Raw genomic sequence first — 24,676 nt, 5'->3', positions numbered from 1 at the left:
AGGAACTGGTGCAGCAACTGCATTTTATTAAATAAACCCCTGTGAAAGGACTTCATGATTTCTCTTAAGAGTGAGGGCTGAAGCAGGGAGCTTCCAGTGGCCACACATCTCACTCATAATGCACAGGATAGCGTTCCAGATGCATGCGTGCCTTTCCGATGTTTAAGGACACATCACCTTTCAAGGTAGGACAAATGACCAAAAGTGGATGAATGAGGATTGCTTAGTAATAGGAGAATATTTTTTTTAATATTAATGAGGCTATGCCATAGCACTCAGCACTTCTAATATTAGAAAAGCATGGCAACAAAGAAAGTAGGGCAGCTTTATTAAGGGCATTATGGAATCACGAATCTAATGCAGTACACATTGGACTGTGTCCCACATATACTCTATGTGGGACACTGTAAAATGTATGACTGTGCTCCTATTGTTCTAACAAGAGACAAGACAAAGGAGGGTGCTGAACACAGCAATGCAATCACTGGCAACGTTCAGCTAAATATCTCTGTCAGACGCATAATTTCTATTATTTAGCATGAAAAGCTAGGCTGGTTTTAATCACATTTACAAACCATTTTATAAATCCAGGGTTAGAGCATCTACCCTCAGACTTTAGCCTTAACCGGATTTGATTCTGCAGAGAAATAGTTTTAAATGTAGTAAACATTGTGACTGGGCAAGGCTCAAAGGCAAGTCAAAAATAAGCATGAAGCGCTTGCCATGAAATCATGCACATCTTGAAATGAGAGATGCTTGCATTTTCTTTCATTCATTTCACACTTGAAAAACTGCAGGAATTTCAGGTCCCAGTCAAGGGAAGAAGAAACTCTGTGATTTGAGTGTTGGAATGTGATGTTCTCATCTTCACCTTGTTTTTGTCCTTTCAGATCTCTGAGCAAATAATCTCTGTGCCATTCATCTGGCATAGAAAATGGCCCAGAATTAAACTGTGACTCATTTTCATGACAATTAAGGAGGAGGAAATATTAACTCTTCCCACACCAAACGCCCTAAGCCTAGATTCAAAGCAGTCTCATGTGGATGCAAATCCTGCTCTTCTATGTGTTAAACTCTGCAAATAAGCACAGTCACAAGGCTTTGCAAACCTGCCGTTATGCCTTTCATTCAAGGCAGACAAACCTGCCTTGAGTCCGTTCCCCCACATCAGACTTGCAGTAAAGCTAAGCAGTTGCTAACAAATTTTATCAGCCCCCAATGTCATCTCCTATTTCTCTTTATCCCCCAGGCAGTGATATTTGATCTGAATATTGAGGGTTACAAGCATGCTGCATTCAGCATGTTTATTTTGGAAAAAAAAAAAAAAACAAAAAACAACGAAACAACCAAAAAACAACCCAAAAGCAATGCTAAAGAGTCTCAGAATAATTTAGAGGCAACAGCTGGGATCAGGGAATTCGATAACCTGCACACACAGCAGCATCCCAGCAGAAGGACTGGGCTGCCCTTGGAAATGCCATGGAGATCAAGTCCTTCCTATTCCTGGAATAAGGTATAATTGCAGTGAGTGGTGTGGTGGGATTTTGAAACTCTCCCACAGGCATCCAGGGAGGTTGGACTGGACTGGTTTAGTACAAAATGTGGGTGGGACATGTAATGCTGGAACAACTCTGAGAGTCAGACAGAAAGGAGGGTGGGAGCAGATGAGTAACAAGCACCATAGTAAATAGCATCTCTTTCCCTGGGCTGAACTGATGCATCAAGGCTGCTTCGCTTTTCATCTCCTGACTTTCCAGGATGCCAAACTGCAGCTCTCTGGTTCTCTCCCTTCAGATGCAGTAGTTCCCATTTCCCTGCATGCCCTAAAAGCCTCATGTGTTGTGACTTGTTGCACCATGGAAATCCTGGGCTCTTCCAAGAGTTTCTGGTCACACCTGATGGTTTCAGAGGTATCCTCCACCACGAGAGATCTGTGGGGGACATAAATGGGACAAGACAAGGGTAGAGAGATGGGTGTTTGGAGAGGGGAAAGGCCAGGCAGAAAACACAAGCGCCTTCCTCCCCAGAAAGGCAGTACAGAGAAACATGAGGCAAAAAGTACATTTGCTGGAAGCCCTTTGTGAGGGAGGGTTGGGAGTGAGCAGAGGTGAACTGAAACGGCAGCCGGCAGCGACAGGGTTAGCAGTGTGCCTCCCTCCTCCTCTCTCTCGTGACCACAGAGGCACAGAAAACTTGCTACCTCCTGTTGTGAAAAATGAGCTGGGTGGAGCGGTTCATATGCGTGGGATTTAAACAATTTATTTTAATTGTCACTTGAAGGAGAAAGCAAGTGACCTTGGTTAAAGTTATTGGGGGTTTAATTTTACATTTTTATTTAAATACATTTGTATTTAATCATTTTTCCAAAGAAAGTTGATGCGTAGTAGTTGGTAACCACTGAGATTTCTTCCATAGCACCTGAAGCCTTTTGCTGTATTTCATACTTCCTTGTTTTGCTAACTTAGATTATGATATGTATACATTCAAATACTTAAACTGAAGTTTTTATTCAAATGCTTAATTTTTACCTTTTATTATATCAGGAAAATGGCAAATTAGATTTTGTACTTACTAGGTTATTCAATTTTTTTCTTTGGAGATATGCTGAAGTGCCTTTGGGTAGAAATTAGGCTACAATAAATAACATACAAAAAGGCAGTACTGGTTTTCATTATCAAATAAAGTCACATTAAATTATTTAGATGTGAGAGAAGAAGGTGTCAAAACACATTTTGTGTTTAAAGTTAACTGAATTATTAAGCAAAGAAAAATCATGTTCATTAAATAACTCTTAACCAGTGCTTAAACAGCCTAGAACAAGTAGATCTCAGCCCTGGTGTCTCAGCTTATTCATAGGCTGGTGGCTAGGAAAAAGAAATTTCCAGTTTTTTTAACTCGTAATTAATTTCTTATTTCTAATGAACAAGTTGACCAAGCTAAAATGAAGAAACTGAAATAAAGGAAATACATTTTCCCCACTTGCAATAAAGGCTCCAAGTGAAAATGCTTGGTCATCACTTCAATAAGCAGTTATTCCAGGAGTTAACTTACGGCCTTGGCTCCCCATTTCAGTGCTCTGCCCTTTTTTAAAGCCTTGTTAGCAAACATCTGACTAAAACACTGAGCTTTTAATTTGAGCAAAGACTGGACCTCGGGTCTCCCATCCTCCTCACAATCAAGCGCTCTCTCGTGTGAGCTGCAAGGTCGTAGTTGGCTTAGGCAACATGGAAATACTCCATAGGGAGCAGGAGTGCTCCACTGGGAGGGAGAGGCTGAGAGCTGCCAGGAACCTGAATGGAAGAACAACCTCCCAAAAGGTGGGGTATAAGATTTCACATTCCCTCAGGGCAGATGGGAGGGTTGAATTTGATTCTTCTACAGCTTGAACTACGGCCGTAACTGCAGAGTTCATGCATAAGAGGGAAAATACCAGTCACCTCCAGATTTGCTGGGGGGGTACGTGAGATAAACTTTGACTCCAGATGCTGAACAGGTTGGGAAGCACCAGTTTGGGCACCATGATGGCATTTAAACATGAGACACCTTGTCGAGGTGTGTATCTTTGGCTGCACAGACAGCAGCAAAAAGCCATTCATTGAAAGTGATGCTTCTCAAACCCAGAGCAACTTACATCTTTTGGGAAACAAATCAAAAGGCTATTTTGTGGAGTTACCACAGTAGCTTTTATTTGCAACCAAATACAGTTAGGGATGTTCTGTACTTGTATTGTCCCCATTCTGTCTGTTCATGCTGTCATTGGTAATAATTTCATTTTGTTTTTAAATCATGGTGCTTCCACAGATCACCTTCTGTTATTTTACAGTTAGTAGTTTCCAGACTGGAGGTTAAAAAGCTTTGGCCCTGGGGACTCAACCATTGGAAAGCTAAGTGTGTGGAAAGGTTGAGAGCACAGAAGGATAAAACTGGGTTTTGTGACTGCCAAAAATATTAAACTGTCCTAAATCTAGCACAGAGTATTTTCCCATGTCACAATCAGCACATCCCAAAACAGAAACCAGATCTTCTGTGTTCCAGCCCAAAACCTCTCCACTGGGCTATAGTTATTGCATCTGCAATAATTTTGCATTCCCACGTCTGGCAGAAAAGCACAATTTTAAAGTCTTAAAACCCCAGCGAAACCTTCATTAACACCAAGAAGCTTCCAAGGCATCCTCAACACTGCTGACTGACTCCAAGTTTACTCCTCTTGAATTAGACTTGTTGCACAGCCGGCTTATGTTGATCGTTCACAGGAAAGAGGTTTCCCTTGGTTTTTTGTAATGCATTGATTGGAACCACCCTGCTTCCACCAGGGGATATAGATGATTCATTCCATGGGACCTTCTTTTCCACGTAGTTCAGACACATTGGCTAGTTTCTTCTGCTGGAGAGAACCAAGATTCGTTCTGGATAGACAGTCCAACCTACTGAGAGATTCCTATGAGGTCCAGGAAACTTCCAGAGGTGCCAGTCAGGCCAGGTTCAGCACTTGATGCTGTAGAGTGCTTCTAAATTAGACCTCAGCACTGGATAAAGCAAGATACATGACTGAGTATTTGGGGTATGCAAACCAAGATGCTGAGGTCAAGATTTCCAGAAACTAAGATTTCTGGTCTGTCCCACTGCCCCTGGAAAACATTTTCAGCCTTTGTGCTGTGCTCGATTTCTTGATTAAATACAGAAGTTGCCTGCATGCTCGTAAACCTCCAGGGGAGGAGGATTACCACTGAGTTTTAAAGAGTTTTAAAAGCATAAGATGGCCTAATTTCCTCTCATGACTCTCAAAACTCTCTCCTAATTTCCTGTCAAATAACTGCCACATTGATCAAACTGCAGCTTGCATGGCAAAATGTGATCTTGCCAGTTTCTGTGCCTGTAACTGTTTAGCAGTCCTTCAACTGAGTTCTAAAAGCCTCATTCAAATGGATAAATTTTTTGACACTCGGTTCATCTTCACGGTTGGGAGAGCTTTGCTGTGCCCAATATACTGGTATAGAAAAATCTCTGAATAGGAGAAGAGATACAGTCATTACCTTTTAATTATCCAAGCCTGCTGAATTACCTGAGACAAAACAGAAATTACCGGCTCAGGATCAATATGTGGAGGAAATGTCTGTGCTCTTCACAGAAAATGCAAGGGAAGGAGAGAGACAGAAAGAAGAGAGAAGCAGAATTTGCTGCCTTAGAAAAGGAAGATGAAGTTCAAAAGAAATGTCAAGTAAGACAGGGGAAGTAAGGAACTTGAAAAAAAATTCTGTTTACAATAGGTCACCAAAAGAGATGGCATAAAACAAGCACTGAACTCCTACTTGCATGACTGGTCTGGCATTTGCTCACTTTATGTTTGCAGGGAGCAAAACTCAGGTTTTGTCAGAAATGTAGTGTTTGGGGCATCTTCTCTCCCTCCAAGAATTCACTGTTGCTTCAGACTTTCACAAGTAGCTCTTCCAGTTACCCAAATAGTCATGGAAAAATGCTAAGAGTGTCCTTCTGCGCCCCCCACCCCTGCCTCTTTTTAATTGCTCACTGGAAACTTTTCACACTATCCATCACACAAGTCCTGTCAAACCTCCCTTTCAAAGAAAGCTGGGCTCCCTGCAAATCCCCCAGGAAAGAAGTGATTTGTTGCCAGTGAGCTGGACTGCAGGGCATTTTGGTAACCTCCCCTCCCTGAAGTATTCCTCTTCCTTTGATCTGCAATGAGCTCCCCTCAACACCTGCGTGTGGGGAAGAGCAAAGGAGCTGGAGACAACCTCACGCCTGGTGACCGCTCTCCTCCCTTCCCACTGAAATAAAAACCCAGCTCTTTGCAACAGCCGAGGTTACTGAGGGGCAAAGAGAGGACCAGGGTTCAGGCCCCTTCAAGAACGGGTCAGGCAGTGGTGTGCTGGTGGCAGCACGAGGGCTGTGCGACGGCTGCATTGTACCCCTGTGGGAAACTGTGAGCCCCAACATGGCAACCTTTCAGCCCTCCCAAGTGAGGAAAAGCTCACGAACCCAGAAATCTCTCAAACCCCCTGGCAGATGTTTAGCCATGAAGCAAAACCCCATCAGTCTTTCACCTGGCTGTGAAGCCCGAAACAGTGTGTTTTCCACATGGGTGGAGGTACCCAGAGGGTACCAACAACCAAATAAGTGCAGGAGGAGAAAAGCAGTCCTGGCTGGGGCACAGATATGGTCTCTGGATGTCTCCTGCCACCTTTGTATGGATGCCATGCCAAATCAGCATTTGAGGGAGGTTTTTGCTTTTATCCAGGACCGTCTTGCCAGGTCATCTGGCAGACCAGTTGGTGTTTCTGCATGGCAGCTATATCTGGGAATTTTGGGCCTCCCTGGAGTGCACGAGCTGTCCAGACATGTACTGGGTGCTTGATAAGCGCAGCCCTTCCCATGTGTGGGCACAGAATCGCTGCATGTCTGTGCCATAGGTCCAATGCTTGCTGGTGGCACTGTGTGCACTCAGCAGATGAACACCATCTGCACAACACTTGCACAATACACTCCTGGCTTTCCAGAAACCTGGGGGCTACTGAGGAGGCATTACGTTGCACATGTGGGCATCTTTGTACCCAAAATCTCCTAGGGAAAGACGTGACAACCCTCAGCATGGGTCTTCCTCCATCTGCAGAAAGGCTTGGCTGTCCCTGTTGAATGGCCCCTCCGCACGTCCCTGTATCCGTAATTCATCTGGTGTGCAGGCTGTGCTCCAACAGGCTGCATGTGATGCTTCTTTTCAGCCAAGCTAGTGGGAGCTATGTTCTTCTTTGCTTATCTCTGACTGGTTCTTCACCTATTTATCACATATATATTAGTGCCTTTTCACTCCGCAGATACAATTTTTAATGTATAAGATGCCACATCATGGCAAACAAGGCATTTCATGTTCACATAATGCTGACTGCTTTTCATCAGCAGGTCCCAAAGCATTTTATAAAGGAGTCTGGCATCTTTATCTCCCATTCACACATGGGGACACTGAGGCGCAGGTGGGTGGGCAATCTACAGTTAGTCTCAGCTCAGCACTGAGTCCAGGAATAGAAACAATGTCTGCTTGATTCAAGTCCAATATTGTATAAACAGGGGCCCCTGGGTTTGGTTATCGGGGTTTTCAGCCCCTATTTACCACTTACTTTCATATACCTTGTGTATCTTAGATATTTTCCCCAGTCACAGAAGCCCTGTGTCACGTACCTCACCCTTCCCTCCATGGCAAAACAGACGGGAGCCACCTGACAGCAATCCACTTCTTCTCTCTAGCACACATGTGATTTCTGATCGAAAGCCAGCAGCTTCCTTGGCAGGAAAAGACTGAAAAATATCATTGCAATTAATGTGGAGAAACTTGAAGCTACCACACTATCAGCAATTCCACAGAATGAAACATAAGAGTGCAAAAAGACTAAGCAATGCTTTGCAAGCCATATGGGTGTTTTTTTCAGGGACTGCTGGACAATTTTTAATAGACCAGTTGGATGTGCAAATTCCTGTGATTTTAGGGCAGGGTATGGGGTTACAGAAAATCTGCTAGATGGGCATCTCTGGTGGGAAAAGGAAAAGAAAAGGAAGGTGGATACCAGAACCACAGAGGGTTTAATACTGCTGGGTTAATGCAAACAAAAACTCTTTAATGGCAATCTGCCTGCGTTGGGGTTGCAGAACCTCAGTCAAATTCAGAAGCAGACGAGTGAGATCAATACAAAGCAGAGTACCAATTAACATCCCTGGTTTTCAAGAGCATCCTTCATTTGTCCTCTAAAATTCCCTTTGTCTCCGTCACAGTTCAATAGACAGCACTGAAATTTCCCTTGTAAGTTATGAAGCAAGTTGTGGCTAGCAGGAGAAGCAATACCATATACATTAGAAATCTGTGTTAATCATACACAGAAACAACTTCCAAGTCTAAATATGTATGGTTCCTTGCCTTAGATCAGAGATTTACTTGAGAAACAGGCACGATTTGTTAAGTAAATGCCTTTTTAATCCTCCTCAGAGATATGTGTCCTTAAAATACAGTGTATATCCTTGTATATATAATACGGTCATGTTAGGGAAAATACAAACAATCTGCACTGAAGACGGAAAATGCTTAAATCAGTGTTGTCTTCTGAGAGCCGGGCAGCTGCAGCTCCAACATCTCTCTTCACTCCCCTTCTCCCCAAGCGCCCCAACAAACATTTGAAAATCAAAGTTGCAGCCTGAACATAGAACTTCACAACCTTAGTTGGTTGGGTTTAGCTGGTTATATTACCTCATTCCTTTTTCAGGGCAGGTCTCCACTGCAGGGCTGAACTGGCCAGCCAGAGTGAGTTTCATCCCTTGCTCTTTGATCTCCCTCCCTTCCTTTTCTAGGAAAGCTTTTGCATGTTTTCTTCCTGCGGGGAATGCTGTAGAAACACTTCAGACTAACAAGTGCAGATGGCAGCAACTGGCCTGCAGGCAGGGCAGGAAGTCCAGCTGCAACACAAACAGGCACCACATGCTTATGGTCGCTGAGGTCCACTTGCTGTTTCATCATGGGGCAAATCTCACTCAGCAGCCATACCTGCCAGCCTGGAGGGTGTGACACAGCCAGCCCAAGCCCTGAGCAAGCCATCAGCCCCTTCCTACCTCTGCAAAACCAGCCCCCGCCTCACCAGGCTGCTGGGGGGCTGCATTTTGCATAGTAGTGTTTTTTATCTCCCATCTTAGATTCATGGAATGGTTTGGGTTGGAAGGGACCTTTAAAGGTCATCTAGACCAATCCTCCTGCCTTGGGCAGGGACATCTTTCACTAGATTGGGTTGCTCAAAGCCCCGTCCAATCTGACTTTGAACACTTCCAGTGATGGGACATCAACAACTTCTCTGGACACCTGTTCCAGTGTCTCACTGCCCTCATCATAAAAAGGTTTTTCCTTATGTCCAATCTAAACTTCTTTCAGTTTAAAACCATGACCCCTTGTCCTGTCACTATAGGCCCTGGTAAAGACTTTCTCTGTCTTTCTTATAAGCTCCCTTTAAGTACCAGAAGGCTGCAATAAGGTCTCCCACAGCCTTCTCTTCTCAACTCTCTCAACTCTCTCAACCCCAACTCTCTCAGCCTGTCCTCATAGGAGAGGTGCTCCAGCCTTCGGATCATTTTTGTGTCCCTCCTCTGGACCCGCTCCAACAGTTCCATGTTCTTCCTGTGCCGAGGGCTCCAGAGCTGGACGCAGCACTGCAGGTGGGGTCTCACCAGAGCGGAGCAGAGGGGCAGAATCACCTCCCTTGACCTGCTGGCCACGCTGCTTTTGATGCAGCCCAGGATACAGTTGGCTTTCTGGGCTGCAAGTGCACATTGCCAGCTCCTGTCCAATTTTTCACCCACCAATAACCCCAGGGACCATAGGACATCCTTCCCTACATCTGCTCTACCAAGCACATCAGTTCAGGTCACTCTGGCAGGGGAAATGTGCTCCCAGGCATTATTTTCCCAAGGGAAGTGGGGGACATCCCAGCCATGGACAGGTCACACAACAGCAGGCTTCAGCAAGGTGGCAACACTAATTGCTCTGTATTAATTTAATTAATTTTAGTTAATTGCTCTGGTGACAGCAGCTTGCTGTCAGCTGTACCTCATCCCTGTGAGGCCTGAAACACTGGATTTGTTCTGAGTACGAACTAAAAAATGGATTGTCCTGAGCAGAGGTAGCTGAAGTGACCCGAGTGACACCAGGGACAGCGGTAGACCCCAGGAAGCAGTGTGGTGCAGCCAGCCAGGAGTACCCAGCCATCCAGCCCCCACGTATCACTGCCCTGGGAAGGTTTTAGGGCTGATATTGCACATATTTGAGGGTTTTGAGCCAAACCATTCAGGAGCCAACACATGGCCCATAAGACTTATATTTGGGGAGTGAGCTCTTCCTCTGCTCCTCCTCCTCCCTGTCATCTGGTGCCCCACATCACATCAAGGGGTTTGAGCACAAGCTCCCCCAGCCCCCTCCTGCGTTTCAGTGAGAGGGGCTCCTTTGCCTGCCTATTTACTTGGCAGGGTTCCAGCTGTGCACAATCCTACACACAGATGTAATCCTACTTATGCATCTGGCCAAAGTCACCAAACTACAGATATAAGAGACTACATAAGAAAAGCATAAATATTCAAAGAGCACAAGACTGATTTTTCTGCAAGCTATCACTTTGCTGCTTCTTTGGGAAAGATGCCTGTCTGCATAAATAAGGGCAACAGTTAATGAAAAGGGAGGGGGCAGGAATGGGGAGAGGTGAGTTACAATCTGTTTCCAAATTCATCCCATTCTGTCCCACAGCCAGATTTCACTTTAGCTACATTGTGTTAACGTTTGGAGTCAGCCTTGGTAGCAATGTATACGTAGTGATTCGGCTGGAAATCTAAAATCTGATCAGACCTGGCGAAAACAACCTTACTGGTATTTATTTTTCAGTAGTGCATGACCTGAACAAAGCCACCCACATCATCTTTTAAGTTTGTAGCACGTTACAGTGACTCCACCATGCTGCACCCATCATATCATCTTATGATTCTGAAGAAAGAAATTGTATTTGATTTTGTCACCTGAACTTCATTTATTGCCACAGACAGATTGCTGGCGCTTCTGCACTTTGTTGTAGGTTTATATTAGAAAGGCTTTTGAGATGAGGAACAAGGAGGGGTGAGGATTTCCATCTGGAGCCATATTTCTAGAGCACTTTATCATTTGTAAAAATTCATTCCTGACAAAAAGTAGATTATTTTTACTTATTGATACAATTGGTGAGTTTTGTATTTCAGAAGTGTAAAGGAAAACGCTTAGCGTAGCTATATATTCTACTTACATGCATTGCAATGACACGGATCAATGAGTAGGGAAAGGGTTAAGGAAACAGATGAGGGATTTGGGCACACAGGAGGGATATTTCCTCTGCGCTCATCACTCTGCGTGAGCAAGGGACACAGGTTTTGTTCTGGAGCCATCCTGCTGCACAACTAAGACACAGCCATTTTGGCCCAAATCCAAAGGTGAGGTGCTGCAGCACCCTGTGGGTACCCTCCAGCAGGGTCAGCAGGGTTTAGTTAGGGGTCCCCAGATAGGGCAGCTCGAGAGAGGAACTGCCATTGCAACTCCACTCCCCCAGGTCCAACCCATAGCACAGCTGAGAATATATTCCCAGTAGGCACACATACAAACACAGGTATGTATACACCATGTACACACATAGATACACACAGCCAGCCACACAGATCAGTACAGAAACACTCAGTATTCACCCAAACACATGCAGCAGCAACAGCCTTGTCCTGTTCCCTTCTCAGCCTGATCAGGGTGAAGATCTATTGTGGGTGGTGGGAAGAAAAAAAAGCGTGTATGAATACAATGTGGATCCTTCTAGCAGATGCCCACAGACACTTAGCCTGCCCAGCAGCTAGCACTGGATCCTCTCACCTCCAGTTGCCTCCTGTGCAGATACACAAACACATAGAGGCCTCCCAGCAGACCCAGTTGGCCAGGACCCCTTGGGTTGCCAGCACCTCCAGCTTCCCGATGCACAGGACACATGTACACCCAGCCCAGACTTACGACAATTTCCATACCCAGTTCCCTGACCTCTTATCCTTCCAGCCAGCTAATCCAGCTCAATATTTTCTTACACCAACATACACACCCAGGCTGGATCCAGTTGCTGGCACCATGGGTGCCCGGGTACCTGTGGCCGGTCACACCCCAGCAGCTGGCACTTGCACCCTGTAAATGCAGGCACACATTGATAGGGAGTCTCTCACCAAGGGAAAAAGACCTTAACAAGGAGACAGGACAGACTGCACTGGTCAGGAGCAGGCAAGTGTCCTTGCCAGCCCCTGCTTACCCATGACCTGTCCCTTTTAAACGCTTATCACTCTATTTTCCCATGCTTGTTCCTCCCCAGATCCCCTTGATGCCTCCCTGTCCTCACCTTTGGTTCCTCCCCAAACCCCGCGCGCGCACGCGCACGCGCACACACACACACACACGCACCCCCACACACCCCCACCCACACCCCCCCCCCGTAATAAGTCTTGTGCAATCCCAAGATGCTCATCCCCTGCACCTCAGGGTGAGTCTCCTACCCTCAGGCAGGGACCCCCTCAGTCTCTGAGACATCCTGGAGACAATCCAGGGAGGAGCCAGGGCAGGGAGTTTTTTGGGTTCCTCCCGCCCTCCCCCCCCCCCCACTCCCCCGTGTGTGAAGATGAGCCTTTTATCACCTAACCTAACAGGGCAGAGAGACCAAAGGATCAAAAATATGAGGGGACAGGGAAAGAGATAAGGTATTCTGGAGGCGACACCAATAAAACAGGGAAGAGCCCTCTAGGCTGTGGTGATGAAATTTTCAGTCTCACAGCCTCCTCCAGTAGCTAAGGGGAGCCAGTACAGGCTGTAGTAATAAAGTCTAACGCTCATGACTGCAGAATGTGTAGTGAGCCAGGGAATGTACTTAACTGTGCTGCACCACTTTATGTTTGGTCCCCAGCCGGGACTCTCCATTCAACCAGACTAGAAACATTCCATCCCCACAGGGTTCAGTACCTCAACATTTTGCCAGCTTCTCACCCAAAAGCATCCCGGACAAACACCTGCAGAAACAAAGAGCAGAGCATTGCAAATAAATGCTGTATAGCCCTATTCCCTCCTCTGAGACTGCCTTAGAGGAAAGCTAAGGCTTGCACAAAAAAAGACATCTTTCCCCAACACACCATGATCATAGCAATTCCTTTTCCAAAGGCCAATTCTTTCAGCTCAGGTCTTCTCAAGATACACTGGGATACACTCAGACTCAAAATTGTGCTTCATTCTTTCCAGATCTGAAAATAAATGCATTAACAACAATTTCAAAATCAGTCAGTAGAGATTTGAACTCCAGGCTGGGGCTTCCATCCCCTGGGTTTCTGCAGAGTAAAAGACCTCTGGGCAAGGATCCATACAGCACTGAGCACACTGCCACTTCTACCTCCTCTAGGAGCTCTAGGCCCTACTCTGGTTTGATGACAGTAACACTAGAGCAACAGAAGATTATATCCCAGCACTATAAAATAATTCTTCGTGATATAAATATGTTGATAATCCTCAAAGCCTATCTACAGTCTTTTTTCTATTTCTTCCATCAACAGCAGGACTAACAAAGCCTGGTTCCTTGTGTTCTCTGTGCCCTCTTGTGCAATACCTTCCCATGACCTCACACCCCCCTCCAGATCCCACCAAAATGTTTTGCCCCTTCTCTGCCTCTACCCTCCCACCAGGAAACTACACATGGTGTGACTGGTCAGGGGCCATGTGAATGGTGCTTTCGGTGGTTGGCAGATGTCAGACTTTGACGAAACTCTGAAGTCCTCTATTCAGCTAATGGTTTTCAAAATCCTTAAAGACTGAAGCTGCTGAAACTTCTATCTCTCTGGGAAATTCAGCTGAAGGTGACAGACAGTTCAAAACTTTTGGCAGAAAGGGGGATGGCTGGGCGGACATGGCATGACTACATGAACCTTAACTCTTTAGGAAACCAGATATTAAAAACATACTGCCTTTCCAGAAAAGGCTATGAGAATATTCCTCCAAGAAGATGACTTTTTTTAAAATTCGGTGCAATCCCGCTGCAGGAGACAGGACATACAAAGGGAAAGGAGAGGTCCTCTGGCATAATAATGACCACAGCTGGTGCCTAACAGGTATGAGGAGTTGGAGAAGGTGTATCCAATGCAGGATGGCACTTGGGTCATTGTCAGCTGGCCCCCCAATCCCTGCAAGCTGCGAGTAGCCAACATGCCTTGAAGCAGCTCTGCAACATCTTTAACTATGTGGGGGTGAATAACCACGCCGCCCCCTCTCCTGGCTCTGCCGTGGGCACAGATGAGTGCAGTTGGGAAGTTCAGCCTGAAATTACCGATGACTTATTCTGTCAGATTGTTCATAAACCAAAGCCATGCAGAGCCTCATTTCCCATGCAGAGGGAACTCCCAGGGATTAGGAAACTCTCCTGACAGGGAGAGGAAAAGGGACATCGACTCTGAGATCTCCAGATACCAGCCTGCTCCAGTTTGCACCCCTTCACTCATGGCAGTTGGGTGGAGGGTGCCTCAGGCTCCTTTGTCTTCAGGGAGAGGATCCCGTAAGTGCACCTCCTTTAAAAACAATTTTGAGTGGATTAGTGAATATTAGTTTACCCAGGCGTGGTGATTAAACTAAGCCTGCATCAGTATTGCCTCCAGAGGCACCTAGAGGAAAGCTTATTACTTCAGTTTTCTCCTCTTCCATAAATTTCAGAGCAACCTCAGGAGAAATTAACACAAAAATACCTTCTCCTTACTTTGTCCTCTGTAGGGAAATACTTGGATTTCTGAGAGGTTTTTTGGCAAGATCTGCAAATAGATTCATTGCTGACCACAGTCAGACCTTTCTGTTGAAAAGCAAAAAACTAAAGACGGAAGGACAGAAACTCAGGTGGGTCAGCTGGCACAGCACGCCTCAGGTCAGAAACACCAAGCCCTACCGCACTTCAGGATAATCTCAGAAACCTTCGTCCAGGGAAGCATCTTCACAGCACTTCAGGTGTTTCACTCTTGCTTTTTTTTTTAGTTAATCACCTGCTTTTTGATTTCTTCCCTTGCTCCCAAGGGAATGCTGAACAATCCTATTTCCCCTCAGATTCAATGGAAATGGGCATACCCCATCTTCTTATGGGTAATGACACAGCTAAATCTAAATGCCCAGCTGCATATGAAACACATGTCTGATAAAGAATGAGAGACTAATGAAAACAGCATGACTCTGAGCAAGCACAAATCTTACATAGTGTTGCCATCTTGGATTTTAAACCAAGATGTCAATTAAAGATTTGAAGGAGGTCAACTGCAGTGATCCAACTAAACAAGATGCAATTAATAGTAGGCTGACCTCTCCTACCCTTCTTCCCCCAAAATTCCTCTTCTGTGTACACTTACTGCTCCTGGGGCAAAAAAGAAACACAGATTAGCACTAATTAGGTCTTACTTAACATGGTTGTTTTAAATAGTTAACTCCTCTCTTTCCTGCTGCCTTTTTAATCTGTGCACCACCCTCTGTTTATGGTTGATAGTGAAGGATTTGAATGCTTTTAACATCCTCTTTTAGCAGGTCTTTTGCTCCTTCCTCACACAGAATGCTGTTTAAAGCAAGCCCAGTGTCTATAGGAGGAACCGTATGGTTAACTCACATGCAAGGAATACTCGTGAAGAAAGTCCTGATCCTGAAGGGCATCCTGTGGGATAGATTATAAGAGTAAATTGAACAGAGAGTCCTTATTGTTTGGCAGGGATGAGACAGTAGTGGCACACGGAGGACAAAACCCGGCAACAGCCCTTCAGCTGATGTAAATGCTGCCGGGATGGCAGGTGAGGTAGTGTCTGGGGACTGAAGGTGTTGCTGGGTATAGGACAAATGCAATGCAAAGGGGAATGTCTAGCACAGCGCTGATCACCAGGGATATGTAACTACCCAGAGAACCAGAAAGATCATTTTCACAGCAGCTTTACGGATTAGGATACTTTCAGAGGATTTTAGGGTTGTCACTCTGTGCCCATTGTCATGATTCTTGGGTTTTCACCCTTCATCATAAAAAAATTCTCTGCCTCCCTGTTTAGGCTTCATTTTTGTTTTGAAAACAGAACTTGGGTAAGTGGACCAACCTCACTTTCACCTCAGAATATTTTAGCACGATCCCACAGATCAGAGGGAATCTCAGTGGAGGGAAATTTCAGTCCAGAATTTAAAAGCATTTACTTTGCTCCCGCCGCTTGTCATCTATTTTCTCTCCTCCTGGTGTGTATTTTTCTGCCCTGCTGGCTGTGGTGCTGCATACTAATAGAGCAATACTTGGCCCATCCCCATAGGAGGTAGCGTTCAGGTTTATTGGGGAATGGAGGAGCGAGAAGGAATTTCAGCACATCCAATAACTCTCCTACTGATGGGATGCCTTCAGGTAACAGCAGATAATTTGATTCCAGCCATTTCCTATTGTTACGCCACTGCTGAAAGAGCACGACCTCCAAAAAAACGCATCCAACATCCTCTCCCTGATTATATACATTCTGCAGAAGCTTACAAAACTATGACGTTTGTATGTTTCTTAAAAGTACTTGAAGAAGGAGGCCTGTCTTGCTAAATCCCCTCCCCTCGTGATTCAGACTGAACCTGCAGGTTCTGTTTCTTGCTGTGAACACACAGGTGAGAAAGGCTGGGCTGATCCTCCAATACAGATAGGAAGAGATTTCCTTCGGGTTGTAGGAGGAGTGGCAGGAGGCTTTTATTTTCATTCTTCACGTGACAATATATTATCAGCTCCTTAGCTGCACTTGTTTGGGATTGCCGTGCATGCTTGGTGAGAGAAGCCCTTTGCCCCAGGATCGTTTCCTTTCATTCCTCAGGCCACTGCGAAGGTGACAAAGAAGCCGACGCTCACATTCGGCGGAGTGAGCAAAGGAACGTATTTGGGGTCCTAGGTCAGAAAACTAACTACAAGTGGGTAAACCCCAGATCAGAAGTAGGTAAGCACTGTTTATTGTCAGTTATCCTTGCCTCCATCTCTCGGGGTGGGGTGTCTTTCTCCGTCGGCTGCCAGCCTGCCGGGCAGAGCGGCAGCCCCACCGGAGCGGCACTGCCGCCCTCTCTCGGCCCTGCGCGCCGCAGAGCCCCTGCAAACCCCCCGCCTCTGCAGCACAGGCAGACACTAACAAACAAGGGGAAAAAAACAGGCAAAAAAGGGAAAAAAAGACCAAAACAGGAAAAAGGGGGAAAAGGAAAAAAGGGAAAAAAAAGAGAGAGAAAAAAGGAAAAAAAAGGGGGGAAGGTAAAAAAGAGAAAAAAGGAAAAAAGGGGGGAAGGTAAAAAAGAGAAAAAAGGAAAAAAGGGGGGAAGGTAAAAAAGAGAAAAAAGGAAAAAAGGGGGGAAGGTAAAAAAGAGAAAAAAGGAAAAAAGGGGGAAGGTAAAAAAGAGAAAAAAGGAAAAAAGGGGGGAAGGTAAAAAAGAGAAAAAAGGAAAAAAGGGGGGAAGGTAAAAAAGAGAAAAAAGGAAAAAAGGGGGAAGGTAAAAAAGAGAAAAAAGGAAAAAGGGGGGAAGGTAAAAAAGAGAAAAAAGGAAAAAAGGGGGGAGGTAAAAAAGAGAAAAAAGGAAAAAAGGGGGGAAGGTAAAAAAGAGAAAAAAGGAAAAAAGGGGGGAAGGTAAAAAAGAGAAAAAAGGAAAAAAGGGGGGAAGGTAAAAAAGAGAAAAAAGGAAAAAAGGGGGGAAGGTAAAAAAGAGAAAAAAGGAAAAAAGGGGGGAAGGTAAAAAAGAGAAAAAAGGAAAAAAGGGGGGAAGGTAAAAAAGAGAAAAAAGGAAAAAGGGGGAAGGTAAAAAAGAGAAAAAAGGAAAAAAGGGGGAAGGTAAAAAAGAGAAAAAAGGAAAAAAGGGAAAAAGGAGGGAAAGAAGAGGGGGAAAGAAGAAAGATGAAAGAAAGGAAAAAGGAAAAAAAAAGAAAAAGAGAGAGTGTTCTTCACTGAGGGGGTGGTCAAGCACTGGAACACACTCCCAGGGAAGCTGTCATGGCTCCAAGCCTGTTGGTGTTCAGTAAGTTTTTGTACAATGTTCTTAGGTACATGGTTTCACTTTTAGATCGCCCTTTGTGGAGTCAGGAGTTGGACTCGATCCTCGTGGGTCCCTTCGAACTCAGGATATGATACAATTCTACATATTAGTACTAAAACTCAATTTATGTAGTTATAATACTTGCAGGAGACGATCTCAAAATACAGTGCAAATACTAACGTTTAATGAAATGATAGAAGGGAAACAGACATTTGTCCTACCATAATTTTTCTCATTAGCTACTTCATTTTTAAAAGAGCTTCAAATGAAAACAAGGACAGACTATATTAGCTACCAGCAATAAAACAGTATCAGACCCACCAATTCTTCCTTCTGGGGCGGGGAACATGTTAGGACATGCACAGTATAAGATAGCAATGTAGAAAACAGACAGGGAAGGGGTACAGAAAACATTATCTCTGTTTCACAGGTTCAGAAGAGAGGCACAAAATGGCTAAAAGGAACAGCCAGAGTTGCTTGTGCACTGGACTGAGCTGCGGATATGGCACTAAAACATAAGCTTTCAATCTGTTCCACCCTGGCATTTCAAGGAAGCCAGAGAGATGATGTGTGCAGATGTCTCTGTGCTGTTATTGATGCAATATTTTGCCATTTTTACTTGTAGGGATTCTGGAAGAACAAAGACATTCCTCCTTCTGTCATAACTGCCTGGAGGTTCTCCTGACCTTTCTTTCCCCTCCCATTTTTCCAGGTGATTAAATTGTGCAGTCAGAAAGCATGACTATAATGCCAAGAAGCCAGCAATTTTAACACCACAGAAGGATAACTGTGTAATACTTCAGGCCATATTAGTTTCAGCATGGACTGACCCTCAGCCAGGGATGACAGAGCGCCAACAACTCCCAGCACAATGACTGACAGAACTGGGACATGGCAAATTGCACTTTCGAAGCCTGCAGCAGAACAAGAGCTAGGGGATACGCTTTGCATTAAAAGCAGCTATGTACTATATTCTTAGAACAAGGATAAAGTAGGACAGCCCATGACTACCTTTCTTCTAAACCATTTCACTTGAAACATTTTCCATCCTCCTCTCATTCTTCTCCTTTGCTAGCCTGTAAAAGACAGGTGTCTGTACTACTACTGTAACATTACTTATATTCTTACACTGTACTACAGATTTGTACTAAATGAAAGAAATTTTGCTACCTGCAAATGTCACATTAATTCAAAGAGCAGCTTAAAGTGTGACGTCTACTGATGGGTGAGTAAAAAGACTCCTTTTCCTCCCCTCAACTCAACGCTGCAACTGAGCCTCAGTACGGTACTGCTGTATTAGAGGTCTCTGTGTTGTACCTGTAAAGACTAAGGCACAATCAAGGGACCCAAGCATACAAGATTTTGACACTCCCCCGCCCCAAATCTTTGCTCACACCTCCGCTAACTGGGTGGTTTGTAACATTCCCAGCCTGCACGTGCCTGATACTGCCCCAGGGTGAGCAATTGGGAGACCACAAGTAAGACCCTGCATGGTAAAGAACCTAGGGTTAGCCAAAAGTAAACATCTAGCACAGGGGAAATTTAGGTTGTCCCATGGGTTTTCCACCTGGGCAGAGGGCAACTCTGGTTCCATTTCTGTATTTTTGCTAATTACTATTTAGCTCTAGAAGAAGACTAAAAAACTAGTGGCTCCTGTTCCCATAGGTCCCAGGATCTTTGCGCTCTCTTCTCTGCTGCAGTGTGGCTTCCACAGGCAATATTCCACCCCACTCCTCATGGGATATAGAATCATGGAATCATAGAATGGTTTGGGTTGGAAGGGACCTTTTGAGGTCATCTAGTCCAACCCCCTGCAGTGAGCAGGGACATCTTCAGCTAGATCAGGTTGCTCAGAGCCCCATCCAGCCTGGCCTTGAATGTTTCCAGTGATCGGGCACCTACAACCTCTCTGGGCAACCTGTTTCAGTGTTTCACCACCCTCATTGTAAAAATTTTTTTCCTTATATCCAGTTTAAATCTAAACTTCTTTAGTTTAAAACCATGACCCCTCGTCCTGTCACTATAGGCCCTGGTAAAGACTTTCTCTGTCTTTCTTATAAGCCCCCTTTAAGTACCAGAAGGCTGCAATAAGGTCTCCCACAGCCTTCTCTTCTCCAGGCTGAACAACTCCAACTCTCTCAGCCTGTCCTCGAAGGAGAGGTGCTCCAGCCCTCGGATCATTTTTGTGACCTTCCTCTGGACCCGCTCCAACAGTTCCATGTTCTTCCTGTGCCGAGGGCTCCAGAGCTGGACACAGCACTGCAGGTGGGGTCTCACCAGAGCGGAGCAGAGGGGCAGAATCACCTCCCTCGACCTGCTGGCCCCGCTGCTTTTGATGCAGCCCAGGATACAGTTATCCCATGGCCTGAGGCACAGAGCCCTCTCCTGGGAAGGGAGCTTCAATGCATTCAGAGTAGGAACTGAAAGGAGCCCAACATCTCTCATTTTCCAGGACTTCTGGTAACCAACTCCTATTACAAAGACAGTACACTTATACGTCCCCCTTGTTGCCACCCAGCTTCCACCAGGCACTGTAGATGTGATGGCAATGCTTGGAATAGAGGGCCTGCATCTTCACTCTGGGAAATGAGGACTTGCTAACCCAAACTCTCTTCTTCTGTCGTTACTATAATGTATTTGAGTTCTGGAGCCACCATTAAACTCTTAAGTTGTTGAATCCCAGTGACCCAGGCTGTGTACTGTAAAACTAGTTTCCTGTTCCTGTGCCTCGTTAAAAAAATCAGTACTCATTTCAGCTCATGCCGACAGGCTGATACCATAAGTAATATTAAACAAACATTTTCATTTTCAGCATGTGCTTTGAATAGGGTAGCCTTAATTTAAGAATTATTTTAACAGTTCATTTCGTAAAAATAACTTTGTAAGTCATTCTTTCCAAACGTTACATCTGTACGCAAGCTGACTCACAGCATGAAGTTTTGCTGAAGCCACGGCATGGCCGCAGTGAATTAAATGCAAAAGTAATCTCAATTTACATGGAGACAACCCTCAGTGGAAAAAAACCACCCAAACCTGCATAGGAAAGAAAAATAGGAAAGAAAACTTGCAGGATTTTCTAACAATCAGCCTAAAAGCACAGGCAGTCTGGAGAAAGGCTATTAATATCTCTAATTCTTGAACTGCTCTAGAAAATTCTATTAGGAGGGATGGCATTTTCTATTCAATTACATAGGGCAATTTGAAATATATAAACGTACTTACAAAACTTCTGTTGGATTTTGCTTACACCATGGTCAAAAGAGACTATGATTTAACCGAGACTAGAATTTCAGGCATGCTTTTACATGTTTTTAGTGTTGCTCCCTGCAGATCCATCCTGTACTGATCAGGTTATTTATGGATTGAGTACCTGGAAACAAGAGAGGTTACAATATGAGATATGTTCAAAAACATGGAATTAATTTTATAACTTTTGCTAAGAGAATTAATAACACACAGCACAATTGGCCCAACATCTATAGATCTGCTTGTAACTGCTACTTTCAACTACGACGACTTTCCATGTACTATTACACATGTTTCCATTGGTTCATGACAACGGAAACATCACCCTGGCTCAATACTGTTAAGTGCCGCTTTCAGAAAACAAGCTTTGAAGTGACCAATGAAATGGAGCAATTATGTAGTTTATTATTTGCTTTATGCAGTTTGAGAGATTTGTTACAAATTTCTTTAAGCACTACAAAATGGGAGGTGCTGTGCATAAGATCTAAGTTAATTTAAACCTCCTTTGCCATAATTACGTTACACGGTTTACAAAATTTTGATATAATCCATGGTATGGATGTCCCAAACTAAAATCTTAAATAGTCACTATATAAAATATAACTTTAAAATGAGTTACACACTGTAAGAATCATACTATATCAATAAACATCTATCACTAAAGAGTAAGTTGGTAAATTATTTTCTTTTACACCTTTCTTGCCTCTCCCTTCCACCACAATGCTAAGCCTCTGTTAGCTGTGCCTGCACTAACTGAGCCAGGAGACTGAATGCAGGAGAAGGAATCAAGACTGGCATGGCAATAAAGGCACCAGATGCCCCTGATGCCTCTTCCCCACTTCAGTCCTCAGGCACCACAGCAGAACCAGGAATTCTCATGACTCCAAGGTTTCCTAGTAAAGGCAGATTTGAAGGGGCATGGTCACCTCCCTAAGTGATAAAATAAAATGTCGACACATTCTATTGTCTAACACGCCTGTAAGATCAGAATTACATGGTGTTAATGTTAAGCTACCTTATTCTGGTCATTCAGTCCTTTGGACAGATCACAGAATCATGGAATCACAGACTGGTGGGGGTTGGAAGGGGCCTCTGGAGATCATCTTGTCCAACCCCCCTGCTTGAGCAGGGACACCTACAGTGGGATGCACAGGACCATGTCCAGGCAGGTTTTGAACGTCTCCAGGGGAGGAGACTCCACAGCCTCTCTGGGCAGCCTGTTCCACTGCTCTGTCACCCTCACAGGAAAGAATTTTTTTCTCATATTCACGTGGAACTTTCTGTGTTCCAACTTCTGCCCATTGCCCCTTGTCCTGTTGTTGGGCACCGCTGAAAAAAGTCTGGCCCATCATCCTGACACCCACCCTTTAGATATTTGTAAGTATTGATGAGATCCCCGCTCAGTCTTCTCCAGGCTGAACGAACCTGTCTCTCAGCCTTTCCTCATAAGGGAGATGTTCCAGCCCCCTGATCATCTTTGTAGCTCTCTGCTGGACTTGCTTGAGCAGTTCCCTGTCATTCTTAAACTGGGGGTCCAATCTGGACGCAGTACTGCAGATGTGGCCTCACTAGGGGGGAGTACAGGGGGAGGATATCCTCCCTTGACCTGCTGGCCACACTCCTTTTAATGCACCCCAGGATACTGTTGGCCTTCTTGGACACAAGGGCACACTGCTGGCTCGTGGTCAACTTGCTGTCCACCAGTACTCCCAGGTCCTTCTCAGCAGAGCTGCTTTCCAGCAGATCAGCCCCCAGCCTGTACTGGTGCATGGGGTTGTTCCTCCCCAGGTGCAGGACCTTACACTTGCCTTTGTTGAATTTCGTCGGGTTCCCCTTGGCCCAGCCCTCCAGCCTGTCCAGCTGTCCAGGTCTTGTCGGATGGCAGCACAGCCTTCTGCTGTATCAGCCACTCCTCCCAGCTTGGTATCATCAGCAAACTTGCTAAGGTTACACTCTATCCCTTCGTCCACGTCATTGATGAATATATTGAACAGGACTGGACCCAGCACAGACCCCTGGGGAACACCGCTAGTTAAGGGCCTCCAACCAGACTCTGGCCCATTGATCACAATGCTCTGAGCTGTTCTTGAGCCAGTTCTCAATCCACCTCACTGTCCTCTTATCCAACCCACATTTCCTTGCTTGTCTGTGAGAATGTTATGGGAGACAGTGTCGAACACCGTACTGAAGTCAAGGTAAACAATATCCACCAGTCTCCCTTCATCTACCCAGCCAGTCAAGCCATCACAGAAGAGTATTAGGTTGATCACACATGATCTTCCCTTGGTGAATCCATGTTGACTACTTCTGACAACCTTCTTTACATGCCTGGAGGTGACCCCCAGGACAAAGTGTTCCGTCACCTCTCTGGGGATGGAGGTGAGGCTGACGGGCCTATAGTTTCCCAGGTCCTCCTTCTTGCCCTTTTTGAAGACTGGAGTGACGTTGGTTACCCTCCAGTCCTTGGGCACCTCTCCTGCCCTCCATGACCTTTCAAAGATGATGGAGAGTGGCTCAGCAAGAACCTCCACCAGCTCCCTCAGCACTCATGGCTGCATCCCATCGGGGCCCATGGATTTGTAAGGATCCAGTTTGCCTAAATGATTTCTAACCCAATCCTCCTCAACCAAGGGGATGTCTTCCTTCCTCCAGATTTTCTCTCTCACCTCTGGGGGCTGGGATGCCTGCGGGCCAGCCTTAGCAGTGAAGACTGAAGCGAAGGCAGTATTCAGTAACTCTGCCCTCTCTGCATCCTGCATCACCAGGGCACCCACCTGGTTCGGCAGTGGGCCCACAGTTGCCCCAGTCTTTTACTACTGATGTATTTGAAGAAGCCCTTCTTGTTATCCTTGACATCCCTTGTCAGATTTAGTTCCAAGTGGGCCTTGGCCTTCCTCATTGCATCTCTGCATACCCTGACAACATTCCTATATTCCTCCCAAGTGGCCAGTCCCTTTTCCCACATACTGTGAAACTCCTCTGTCCATCTGAGTTTCTCTAGAAGCTCTTGGGTGATCCACGTGGGTCTCCTGGCTACTCTGCTTGACTTCTTCCTCACAGAGATACGCCGATCTTGAGCTTGGAGGAAGTGAAACTTGAATATTGACCAGGTCTCTTGGACCATGCTACCTTCCTGAGCCCTAACCCCTGGCATTCCTCCAAGCAGGTGTTTGAAGAGGCCAAAGTTAGCTCTCCTGAATTCCAGGGTTGTAATCCTACCTGTCACCTTGCTTTACCCCGCAGGACCCTGAACTCCACCATCTCATGGTCACTGCAGCCAAGGCTACCCCCAACCCTCACATCCTCAACCAGCCCTTCCTTGTTCGTTAGAATAAGGTCCAGCAGGACATCTTACTTTGTTGGCTCCTCCACCATCTGCATCAAAAATTTGTCCTCGATGCTCTGCAAGAACCTGCTGGATTGTGCATGGCTTGCTGTGTTGCTCTTCCAGGAAATATCAGGGTGGTTGAAGTCCCCCATGAAAACCAGGGCCTGTGACTGCAAGGCTACTTCCAGCTGCTTGTAGAAGGCTTCATCAAGTTCACATCAACTCATTCAACTGTTCATTTAGCTTAGCACAAATCTCACCTAATTAATCCACAGAGTAAGTTCCTTTCCAACAACTGTTTCAACGCAGTGTTAATGAAGGCCTCTAATTTAATCTTCTGCCCCTCCATTTAAATAGTGATTTAAATATAACCTAAAGACAGCACTTGGATAACAGTCCACCGCAAAGAAAACTCTACTGCAAAGAAAACAAGAAGATAAAGAAAAATATATAGTCCCTACCCCCTGTATGCACAGAAAGGATTAAAAAAAACCCATGCCAAA

At 45.3% G+C, this 24,676-nt stretch overlaps 1 long non-coding RNA gene across 1 annotated transcript; it reads right to left on the bottom strand.

The window, feature by feature from the left end:
* LOC142053007 (uncharacterized) lies at positions 1-9,884 on the bottom strand. Its single transcript, XR_012659056.1, has 3 exons — positions 8,249-9,884; positions 7,192-7,308; positions 1-1,931 (listed from the first exon to the last, which is right to left on the bottom strand). It is a non-coding gene; the product is annotated as an uncharacterized LOC142053007 (long non-coding RNA).
* Positions 9,885-24,676: the final 14,792 nt, after the last annotated feature.

This window comes from Phalacrocorax aristotelis, chromosome 2 (assembly GCF_949628215.1).
Source record: "Phalacrocorax aristotelis chromosome 2, bGulAri2.1, whole genome shotgun sequence".
In the NCBI taxonomy this organism is placed as follows: Eukaryota; Metazoa; Chordata; class Aves; order Suliformes; family Phalacrocoracidae; genus Phalacrocorax; species Phalacrocorax aristotelis.
The sequence above is the reverse complement of the archived record's forward strand: the minus strand, read 5'-3'. Positions and strand labels throughout refer to the sequence as shown.